The 12,006-nt window shown below is 43.3% G+C and overlaps 1 protein-coding gene across 2 annotated transcripts in view; it reads left to right on the plus strand.

Annotated features, from left to right (window-relative positions):
- The first annotated feature begins 9,377 nt into the window (after positions 1–9,377).
- LOC134945227 (uncharacterized) overlaps positions 9,378–12,006 on the plus strand; it is a 52,020-nt gene continuing 49,391 nt past the window's right edge. Inside the window, exon 1 of one of the 2 annotated variants that reach the window (XR_010182078.1) lies at positions 9,378–9,612. The gene's annotated coding sequence lies outside the window, so the exon portion shown is untranslated. Of the gene's footprint in view, positions 9,613–10,416; positions 10,569–12,006 lie in introns of those variants that run through there. The other variant, XM_063934385.1, reaches the window with a different exon arrangement.

The raw sequence follows: 12,006 nt of genomic DNA on the forward strand, positions 1-12,006 counted from the left end.
TAGGAAGGAGGTAACGGCGAAGCACTATCACTGTATCTGGAGGAAATATGTATATTGGTGTGAAGCCAAGAATGCTGCTACGGAAGATTTTCAGCTGGGTCGTTTTCTCCATTTTCTACAGACAGGAGTGGATATGGGCCTAAAGTTAGGCTCCATTAAGGTGCAGATTTCGGCCTTATCTATATTCTTTCAGAAGGAATTGGCTTCTCTCCCAGAAGTCCAGACTTTTGTAAAGGGAGTGCTACACATCCAACCTCCTTTTGTGCCCCCAGTGGCAACATGGGACCTTAACGTGGTGTTACAGTTCCTTAAATCACACTGGTTTGAACCTCTTCAAACAGTTGAATTAAAATTTCTCACCTGGAAAGTGGTCATGTTGTTGGCCTTGGCATCTGCGAGGCGGGTGTCTGAATTGGTGGCTTTGTCTCACAAAAGCCCCTATCTGATTTTCCATGTGGATCGAGCAGAGTTGAGGACTCGTCTTCAATTTTTGCCTAAAGTGGTTTCGTCGTTTCATATGAACCAACCTATTGTGGTGCCTGTGGCTACGGGTGACGTGGAGGATTCCAAGTCACTTGATGTAGTCAGGGCCTTAAAAATTTATGTAGCCAGGACGGCTCGGGTTAGGAAAACAGAGGCAGTTTGTCCTGTATGCAGCCAACAAGGTTGGCGCTCCTGCTTCTAAGCAGACTATTGCTCGCTGGATCTGTAACACGATTCAGCAGGCTCATTCTACGGCTGGATTGCCGTTACCAAATTCGGTAAAGGCCCATTCCACTAGGAAGGTGGGCTCTTCTTGGGCGGCTGCCCGAGGCGTCTCGGCATTACAGCTTTGCCGAGCAGCTACTTGGTCGGGTTCAAACACTTTTGCAAAATTCTACAAGTTTGATACCCTCGCTGTTGAGGACCTCATGTTTGCTCAATCGGTGCTGCAGAGTCATCCGCACTCTCCCGCCCGGTCTGGAGCTTTGGTATAAACCCCATGGTCCTTACGGAGTCCCCAGCATCCTCTAGGACGTAAGAGAAAATAAGATTTTAAACCTACCGGTAAATCTTTTTCTCCTAGTCCGTAGAGGATGCTGGGCGCCCGTCCCAGTGCGAACAAATTCTGCAAGGCTTGTATATAGTTGTTGCTTACATAAGGGTTATGTTACAGTTGAGATCAGTCTCTGGCTGATGCTGTTTTGTTCATACTGTTAACTGATTTAGTATATACCATGTTGTACGGTGTGTATGGTGTGGGCTGGTATGTATCTCGCCCTTAGATTAACAAAAATCCTTTCCTCGTACTGTCCGTCTCCTCTGGGCACAGTTCTATAACTGAGGTCTGGAGGAGGGGCATAGAGGGAGGAGCCAGTTCACACCCATCTAAAGTCTTAGAGTGCCCATGTCTCCTGCGGAGCCCGTCTATACCCCATGGTCCTTACGGAGTCCCCAGCATCCTCCTACGGATTAGGAGAAAAAGATTTACCGGTAGGTTTAAAATCTTATTTTTGGCTAAAGAAGGGGAAAATAATATGTTAAAAACAGCACTGGCAGTTGTCGCTGAGGGCAGACGTTCAGCATTTGGTGGAGCATAGAAATTAGAAAGGAAAGTTTATTAATAATAATAATAATAATAATAATAATAAAAAAAACACTTGTTCTCTTATATACTATTGTGTGTAAAAAGAGAGACTTGGGTATTTAGGCTAATGAGTAGTGGTACTGTAGGTAGAACTTGAACAAAACTCTGCTATTTGGCTACCCTGCTGAAATATAGACCCATAACTAATTAAATAACAACCAGTATCTAAATAGAATCCGGATTTGCATCATACAGCAAGAGAGAGTTATATTATTTTTGATTAAAAAATAACACTAGTACAAAAAATGTACTTACAGAATAAAACTATGGTCCATCATCATATAATGACCAAAGACAAAACTACACTTTTTAAACTGTTCCAAGATTTCAAGCGGTCAGAAAGTTATAGGAATGATATGCTATCTACAAACTCTTTATCTAGATAAGAAACTGGACTGATAAATAGTGTTGATGATAAGTATTTATACATATATACAAGGGTGGTGACTGAGTCTATGAATGAGTCTGGTAGGGGTGGAACTGTGGAAGGTTTACATTAAAACACAGGGTAGGAATAGTAGTGTAGGATAAATAATAGGAAATTACAGTAGAGTGAAGAGAGGATTTAGGACACCAAGGGGTATACAGTTTAGGGCAAGTTAGATAGGTTTATGGGTAGTAATTCTAGGAGGCAGGGGTTTCTTATTCTTATAGACATAGGGAGGGATGTACTATAAGCAAAATGCAGCCAAAATTAAGAAAAGTGCAGTTTTCAGAGTGATAGTTACATTTGCCATACAGTATGTACCAAGCTCCAGAATGTGATACCTGTTGGAGCTTGGACCCAATAGACAACGCTATCTATAGATGCTCTCCTATGACCTTACAACTGGGGAGGCGCACCCATCACACCACCCTAGTTATGACCCTTTGGGTGTGAGTATTCAAACTTGTATACCTGACATATGCCTGCCACAAATACTACTGTCTTGAATGCCCCTTAAGATACACCTGACTGAACATAAATACGGTATGTAAATACATTATTTTTGCATATGTCTTCTCTACATATATTCCGTGCATAAATGCACCAACTGTAAATGATGCCCATAGACTTTACGTGTTGATTATCAATTAGGGCCCTCATATAGAGCAAATCCAGCTAAATGGTACAAATGTAGACATGGACAATCCAAACGCAATGCATGGAGGACAAATACAGGCAAATACATATTTTGCTTGTAGCACACAAACACTGGAAAGTTTAAGTTTTTGGAGTTTAGGAGTCCGTTCCCTTCTCTATACAGTATTTGTCTGCATCGTAAGAAAATATAGTCTTGCCAAAAATGCACTTTCTCAGTTTAACTAGGTAGGTCCTGTGTGTATTTTGAAGAGAATATATTTCATTCTTTCCTACTCTCTCCAAATAGCTGAGATACCAGCCTCCACTGCCTGCACACCCTGCAGCCACTGATAGGACGATTCACGCTGAATTGCATTATTATAGCCCCTGCTTTAATATGGGCACTGTATAACAGGGGATGTGGCCGCAATGAGGCAATCGGTAAGTATGATATATTTTAAGTAAAAAAAATATCATGATCAACAAATGAACTGTACAGTAATAAGCCATATAAGCAGGGATGATTTAAGAGAGGAGGGAGCCCGTGTTCAGGCTATGGGGTAAATTTACTAAGATGGGAGTTCTATTTAAGATGGGATGTTGCCCATAGCAACCAATTAAATTCTACTTCTCAATTATCTAGCACCTTCTAGAACAGTGTTTCCCAACCTCGGTCCTCAAGGCACACTAACAGTTCTGGTTTTAGTGATATCCAGGCTTGAACACAGGTGACTTACAGTAATTAGTACCTCAGTTATTTTGATTGAACCATCTGTACTGAAGCCTGGATATCACTAAAACTTGCACTGTTGGTGTGCCTTGAGGACCGCGGTTGGGAATGCCTGTTCTAGAAGATAATACCTGGAATCTGATTGGTTGCTATGGGTAACATCCCATCTTAAACAGAACTCCCATCTTCTTAAATTTACCCCAGTGGTTAGGCCCCATCCTTTCTGACAGCAGCACTGTAGACATTGGCAGCTGACTTTGTGACAGAGTCTATTTTACATGTGCAGAACTCCAGGAACATAGCACCGGCACCTTATTCCCCATGACACCTGTTCCGCGCATGTGCAGATCATAGGGAAAATTACCTCTGGAGGGGTTAGTATAATTGCATGGGTGAAGGGTGTGCAGTGTGGGCCCCCCTGCACCGCACACCCTGCAGCCATTATAGATGCGCCAATGCTAATAAGTGTCATGGCATCATCATTGACATGTCGATATGTGAACTTACTATTCCACTGGTGATTGTCACAGGCTAAACCCAAGGTGCAGGGGTAACTTCACCACCATTCATCACCAGTAACACCTGCAAAACAGTGAAACTTCACTGTGGGGATCTCACAAGTTAAAGCCCTCAAACTAGTCTCATTACATCAAGGCTGAGAGATTATGGCTACTGACCTTGCTTAGAAGAAGCAGAACAGGTACAAAACACAGTAACAATGCAATCACGTGAACAAAACAATCATTTGAAATCAAACAAGATGCACACTCATAACTCAGTACACTTTAGGGAAGATCAGACACCTTAAGATAAAATACTGTAACTTATTGACCAGATACTTTCAATGGCTTAAATAGGAAGTCTGATGATATGACACATGCCCGTAACTTTCAGGAGCGCAGCACAAACCACATCTTTAAAAATACAACAGTACATAAAATTGTCAGTGCTGAAATAATGATAATAATTATATGAAAGATGTAGAACTTACAGCTACTGTAGTATACATCATATATTCTACAGGGGCGACAGCTCAGTACATAATTAAAGCTCATAAAACAGCAAGCCTCCTACCGGAATAATGATTTTAACAATAGGCCTTCCTGTGTCTCTGCTTTCAGTTATAGGTGATATACTCTAATTAGGTGCTGAGAAAATGACTTACTATTCATAAGTCACTTTCCATTGAGGTAATATAGTGCAATAGTGCAGACCTAATCTTGTACAGAAATACAAATTGTTTTCAGCTAAGGCAGAATCCACGGGACAGCAGGTAATTTCTAATTATTGCAGAAAAAGTACTTAAATAAGAAATATAACCCTAGTTCTTCTATGTAATTTACATTGTCAGCAAATGTATTAAGGATGAACTGTAACCAGAGCTTTTGTGCAGTTGCAGAAATTCCCTAAAGATTTTTATTAGAAGTGTAGTGGCTTGGCTGACTTCTCCAGCTGGTGTTTTGGACCCGTAACCCTAATGTATAGCCTCTGGTAAACGTGAATCAAATGATGCCATAATTTCCCATGCTCATACAATGAGAAAATGGGAGATGTTTACTACCAAGAGCAGAAAGTGATGCACATTACAGAATTGATTTGCCATTTTTCATAGTAAAATTATGTTTTATAGTGTCATAAAGCTACACTATCAGTCTTGCACAGCACCTGACAAACAGAATGGGCTTTTTAAAATGCTGCAAAATGTAACCCACAGGGCAAGTACTGTTCCTTTTTTTATTTGTTGAGAGTGCGCCTCATTTTGCACCATAGAGCAACTTTTTACAGGTCTGTGAATGACATAGGGCGAGATATATCAAAATACAGAGTAAAGTGGAAAGAGATAAATTCCCGAACAGTTCTAAATGTAACATGGCAGTTAGAAGCTGATTAGTTTGTACTTTATTTCCAGTTTCTCGCTCTCCATGGCTTGACACATCTCCCCCTTAGTGTGTACCAAGAGGAAGTGACCAGTTTAGGAAGTTCCATGCTGAGTTTAGTTTTTTGCACCAGATCATACTTGAAGAAAAAAGGAAAACAATGGTGCGCTTGAATTAAATGTAAACCATTTGTAATTAATTGTGTCAATATGTGTCCGCTTTCACTCACCGCCGAAATCAACAACAAAGAGTCTGCCTTGATTTATATACAATTATTTTACTCAAATAAATTGACACACATACATAAATAACTAAAAAATCTGTGTATTCCACACACTAGAATAGAGGACGGATAGAATCCACTTACTAAAAGAGATTGGCAACAGCAGTGTAATTGTATTAATGGCAACAATGTGTTTAAAGTGACACTAAACAGATTTTGCAGTCTGTTACATTCAATTATGTCACAATGTATATCAGTACTGTAACAACTGCCAATAAATATATCACACAAGTCTCTCCAATCCTCCTGCTACTGGCGTCCCAGTGCAGAGGATTAGTGCTGAATTCTTACCCGAACCTGCGGGAATGTCCAGTCTTAGGATGCACGCACCCGGAGGGATACAGGTTCTATATAGCTTCAGACCGTAATGCTTACCGCCGGTGAATGGTTGTTAATTTCAATCCTGGCGGGCAGGTAGATCGGTATGATTCCAATGCGCTGTTTGCAGTGTGACCGCTGAAATAATTCACTCTCAGGTCCTGGCAAGTGGACAACGGGAGCTCCGGTCAGCGTCTCAGATGGAACCACCGCTTGCAATATGACCGCTAGAGATGGCACACTCTCAGGTCCTGGCAAGCGGACAGCGGATTCTCCGGTCAGCGTCTCAGATAAAACCGCCGCTTGCAGTATGACCGCTGGAGGTAAATCACTCTCAGGTGCTGGCAGGCTGACAACCGGGAGCTCCGGTCAGCGGCTCAGTGCGTGTGGATCCTTCCGTCAGTGTGTGGTCGGACAGACAGGGAGATGACGTCAACGCATTTCGTCCCGTCACAGCTCGGGACTTCCTCAAGACTATATGTCTTGAGGAAGTCCCGAGCTGTGACGGGACGAAACGCGTTGACGTCATCTCCCTGTCTGTCCGACCACACACTGACGGAAGGATCCACACGCACTGAGCCGCTGACCGGAGCTCCCGGTTGTCAGCCTGCCAGCACCTGAGAGTGATTTAGAGCGATTTACCTCCAGCGGTCATACTGCAAGCGGCGGTTTTATCTGAGACGCTGACCGGAGAATCCGCTGTCCGCTTGCCAGGACCTGAGAGTGTGCCATCTCTAGCGGTCATATTGCAAGCGGTGGTTCCATCTGAGACGCTGACCGGAGCTCCCGTTGTCCGCTTGCCAGGACCTGAGAGTGAATTATTTCAGCGGTCACACTGCAAACAGCGCATTGGAATCATACCGATCTACCTGCCCGCCAGGATTGAAATTAACAACCATTCACCGGCGGTAAGCATTACGGTCTGAAGCTATATAGAACCTGTATCCCTCCGGGTGCGTGCATCCTAAGACTGGACATTCCCGCAGGTTCGGGTAAGAATTCAGCACTAATCCTCTGCACTGGGACGCCAGTAGCAGGAGGATTGGAGAGACTTGTGTGATATATTTATTGGCAGTTGTTACAGTACTGATATACATTGTGACATAATTGAATGTAACAGACTGCAAAATCTGTTTAGTGTCACTTTAAACACATTGTTGCCATTAATACAATTACACTGCTGTTGCCAATCTCTTTTAGTAAGTGGATTCTATCCATCCTCTATTCTAGTGTGTGGAATACACAGATTTTTTAGTTATTTATGTATGTGTGTCAATTTATTTGAGTAAAATAATTGTATATAAATCAAGGCAGACTCTTTGTTGTTGATTTCGGCGGTGAGTGAAAGCGGACACATATTGACACAATTAATTACAAATGGTTTACATTTAATTCAAGCGCACCATTGTTTTCCTTTTTTCTTTATTTAAATTGTCTGAGGATTTAGCTAATCCTTTAATGTGTGCAGCTGAAGTTAAATAAATAAACAAATATTATTGGTTTAATTGCGCCGGGAGTTGGGGTGTGAATAAACACCTCTCCTGTGGTTGTGGTTACCAGATCATACTTGCCTGCTCTCCCAGAATGTCCAGGAATTATGGGGATGTCTCCTGGACTCCTGGAAGAGTCAAACGGCCTCCTGGATCCGCCCACTTCCCCAGAGATGTGGGCGGTCCAGGGGCATAATTACACATTTCATGTAGAGGTAGGCCTTATGGCCCCACAACCTGTTGTAGCATGCAGCAAATCGAGGCACTGCATGAATGTGGGTGAGGCAGCAGTGATACGAGTCAAGATGCCAAGCCCCAAGAAAATGCCACACACCTCTCCTGTGCCTCTCTAGATTGTGCACTTAAATCCACAAAAAGTAATTTGAGTTGCAAAATGAAATACTGTAATAAACCTCAAGATGTAGAAAGTACATGGTATGCTGAATGTTTTCAGTTTGGTGGAGCCTTTTTAGCCCAACATAAAAACCTTATATACTGTAACACCTCTGAGAAGGCGAAGATTGGGGTCTGCCATTACTGTCTCAGCATGTGTCTACTGCATAATCCAAGGTCACAATACAGTATATTAAAAAGTGCAAATGTGACTTAAAGTATAAAATAAATTATATAATGAACAAAAATGCAAAAAAGAGGTATGGTCCAAATGTGATCGTGTGCATGATCCTGAAGCAACATTATAACATTTGGCAGCATCCATTGGCGGGATGAAATGGAGTCTGAAATTGCCTTGTAAGTGATTGCCCATTTAAAAAAAACATCCAAGGTCAGCCGGCATCCCAAACCTCCGGTGATCTTGGATTCCATTACATCCCACCACATATGTATTTGTCAGTGATGGACCCCTAATGTGTCAAGCAACTAAACAAACTCACCTTATAACCTGGAACTGGGTATGCCGCAGGGCCCTTTCCCCTCATGTTCCTTTCCTTCACTATCTTCTACGCCATTCTCCCTATGACAGCACCTACCCTTCGGTTTCTGCCACCCAGATACATATTTCTTTGTAATGATCGCTGATGCAGTAATGTTTATAATATATACCATATATTTGTCCTGCAATGTCTTGTACTGTAATTCACTGTTTCTTGTTTTGTTCATTTGTTTATGTACTTTATGAGACGCTGCAGAATCCTTGTGGGCCATATAAATAAAGGATAATAATAATAATTATTATAGTGTGGGCCAGATGTACTAAGCTTGAAAAGTGATAAATATCACTGTGATAAAGCACCAGCCAATCGGCTCCTAACTGTCATTTTTCAAACACAGCCTGTGACATGGCAGTTAGGAGCCAATTGGCTGGTGCTTTATCACAGTGATATTTATCACTTTTCAGGCTTAGTACATCTCCCCCTATATGTGAAGAACCAAAAACAAATGGGAGCATTTGTCCTATAGCAACATGGACTTGCATGTTCTCTTGCTTCACTGACCCACAAATATTTAAAGGGGCATAAATATTATGTTATAAAATATATTCATGTAATCCCAGACAGACTCGATGATGTTGAGATCAGGGCTCTGTGGGGGCCTGATCATCACTTCCAGGACTCCTTGTTCTTTTTTATGCTGAAGATAGTTCTTAATTACATTGGCTGTATGTTTGGGGTCAGTGTCCTGCTGCAGAAAAAATCTGAAGCCAATCAGACGCCTCCCTGATAGTATTGCATGATGGATAAGTACCTGCCTGTATGTCTAGGTAGGTAGCAGGGAAAATGAGTTCCACCACCCCTCCAGGACCACTTTAAGCCCTGGCTATAGTGAATTGCAGACTGTAGTTGGTATTGCTGGATGTATTGCAGGTAGCAGCTGCATAAGCACACTGGGCTAATGGATGAGTGTTGATTGCAGCAAGGAGAGCTGGAGAAGGATCCTGCAGCTAAGTAGTTAAGTGTTGATCAGAGAGTGAATAGCAATTAGTGAAACTAATCAAAGACAAACTGCACTAGAGTAGCAGGAAGCTCAGGAATCAGAGAATCGCTTTTGACGCAAGGAGCAGGATTAGCTTGAAGACAAGTTGAACTGGCGCTGAACAAGTGCAAGTGAGAGGTTTATAAGGGGGGGTTTGACTGTTCATAGGCTGACCTGAGTCATTTAGCGCTGTAGTTGGAGTCTGATTGGATGAGGCCAGAACACCTGATGAGTAATATGCAGCAGGCAACAGAATAAGTGCAAGCAACCGCAATGTGTGAGCGGCGTAGAGGTAAGTAAGGCTAAGAACCCTATGTGTGAAGCCAGGTACACACTAGGCAATTTCAGCATAAAAGATAAACGATAAGGACGTAAATGTAGTTATAGTATATTTTTAGGCTTATATTGTCCAGTGTGTATGGGGGTATTATTGGTGAACGATGAACGATGCATGCTCCTTCACGTCGCTCATCGATCACCAATATTGAGCTGACTTGCAGCTTAATCCGTCAATGTCGGGCTGAACTGCATTTCCAGGAATGCCGACGGTGTTGCCAGTGATCGCTATTGTTAAACAATAACGTTTAGTGTGTATGCGCTATATCATTGGATGCCATATAACGTTCAATGATATAGTCGTTCATCGCTGGCATTTCAGCTTTGCCTGGTGTGTACCTGGCTTTACACTTGTAGTGTTGTACATAAAATGGAGTCTGTAGATGGCAGGTGAAGTAAGGGGTAGAATTAAGGCAAGTGGTGAAGGCTGCTAAGATATACAAATTGACATATCAGTTTATACAATTAAAAAATGGGTGATAAATATTACATAAAGTAGACAAACTGGTTAGTAAATATCTTCTATATATTTGCCTTAATCTGTGACTCTGTGCTCGTAACGCTGGGCGGAGTCACAGAGCTGGGCGGAGTCAACTGCATCTGCTGCAGGGAGCTACGCCATACCCAGCGCCAGCAGCAGTCAGGTGCAAGACCCTACCTTACAGTATAGGAGGTGAGGATGGCCACTAGCTGCCGGCTGCTGTGCCTGTCCTCCCCCCCAACATCCCCCCCCCCCCCCCAAAATCACCTGTGACAGCGGGCTGTGTGCTGTGCAGCGCGGGTCCCGAAAAGGGGGCGGAGCTACGGCGTCACGAGGGGCGGAGCTACATGGAATAGAGGGGCGGAGCTACACGGGACCAGACAGCTGAACAGTGGTGGAATCAGCATTGCAGTGACGGCCAGCCAGACTTGGTAAGTGGAGGGTGAGAGAGAAATGTGTGTGTGTGTGTGTGTGTGTGTGTGTGTGTGTGTGTGTGGGGGGGTGTGGGGGGGTGTGTATAGTGGGTGTGTGTGTGTGTGTGTATATATATATATGGTGGGGTGTGTGTGTTTGTATATATGTGTGAATTGTGTGTGTGTGAGGTATGTCTGTGTGTGCGCACTTTATGGACGCCACTGCTGGGGGGGCCATTACATGCAAGGTCGCTACTAATATAGGGGGGGCATTACGTATAAGGACGCTACTACTATAGGGGGGGCATTACGTATAAGGACGCTACTACTATAGGGGGGGCATTACGTATAAGGACGCTACTACTATAGGGGGCATTACGTATAAGGATGCTACTACTATAGGGGGGGCATTACGTATAAGGATGCTACTACTATAGGGGGGGCATTACGTATAAGGATGCTACTACTATAGGGGGGGCATTACGTATAAGGATGCTACTACTATAGGGGGGGCATTATGTATAAGGACGCTACTACTATAGGGGGGCATTACGTATAAGGACGCTACTACTATAGGGGGGGCATTACGTATAAGGACGCTACTACTATAGGGGGGGCATTACGTATAAGGACGCTACTACTATAGGGGGGGCATTACGTATAAGGACGCTACTACTATAGGGGGGGCATTACGTATAAGGACGCTACTACTATGGGGGGGCATTACGTATAAGGACGCTACTACTATAGGGGGGGGCATTATGTATAAGGACGCTACTACTGGGGGGGCATTATGTATAAGGACTCTCTTACTTCTGGGGGGCATTATGTATAAGGACGGTGCTACTACTACTGGGAGGGCATTACATGTAAGGATGCTACTACTACTGGGGGGGCATTATGTATAAGGACGCTACTACTGGGAGGGCATTACATGTAAGGATGCTACTACTACTGGGGGGGCATTATGTATAAGGACGGTACTACTACTGGGGGCACATTATGTATAAGGATGCTACTACTACAGGGGTGGCATTACGTATTAGGACGCTACTATTACTGTTGGGGGGCATTACATATAACTGCTACTACTACTGGGGGGCATTACGTATAAGGACGCTACTACTACGGGTGGGGCATTACGTATAAGGATGCTACTATTACTGTTGTGGGGCATTACATATAACTGCTACTACTACTGGGGGGGCATTATGTATAAGGACACTACTACTATTGGGGGGGCATTATGTATAAGGACGCTACTACTACTGGGGGGGCATTATGTATAAGGATGCTACTACTACTGGGGGGGCATTATGTATAAGGATGCTACTACTACTGGGGGGGCATTATGTATAAGGACGCTACTATTACTGTTGGGGAGCATTACATATAACTGCTACTACTACTGGGGGGGCATTATGTATAAGGACACTACTACTATTGGGGGGGCATT

Source organism: Pseudophryne corroboree, chromosome 7 (genome assembly GCF_028390025.1).
Source record: "Pseudophryne corroboree isolate aPseCor3 chromosome 7, aPseCor3.hap2, whole genome shotgun sequence".
In the NCBI taxonomy this organism is placed as follows: domain Eukaryota; kingdom Metazoa; phylum Chordata; class Amphibia; order Anura; family Myobatrachidae; genus Pseudophryne; species Pseudophryne corroboree.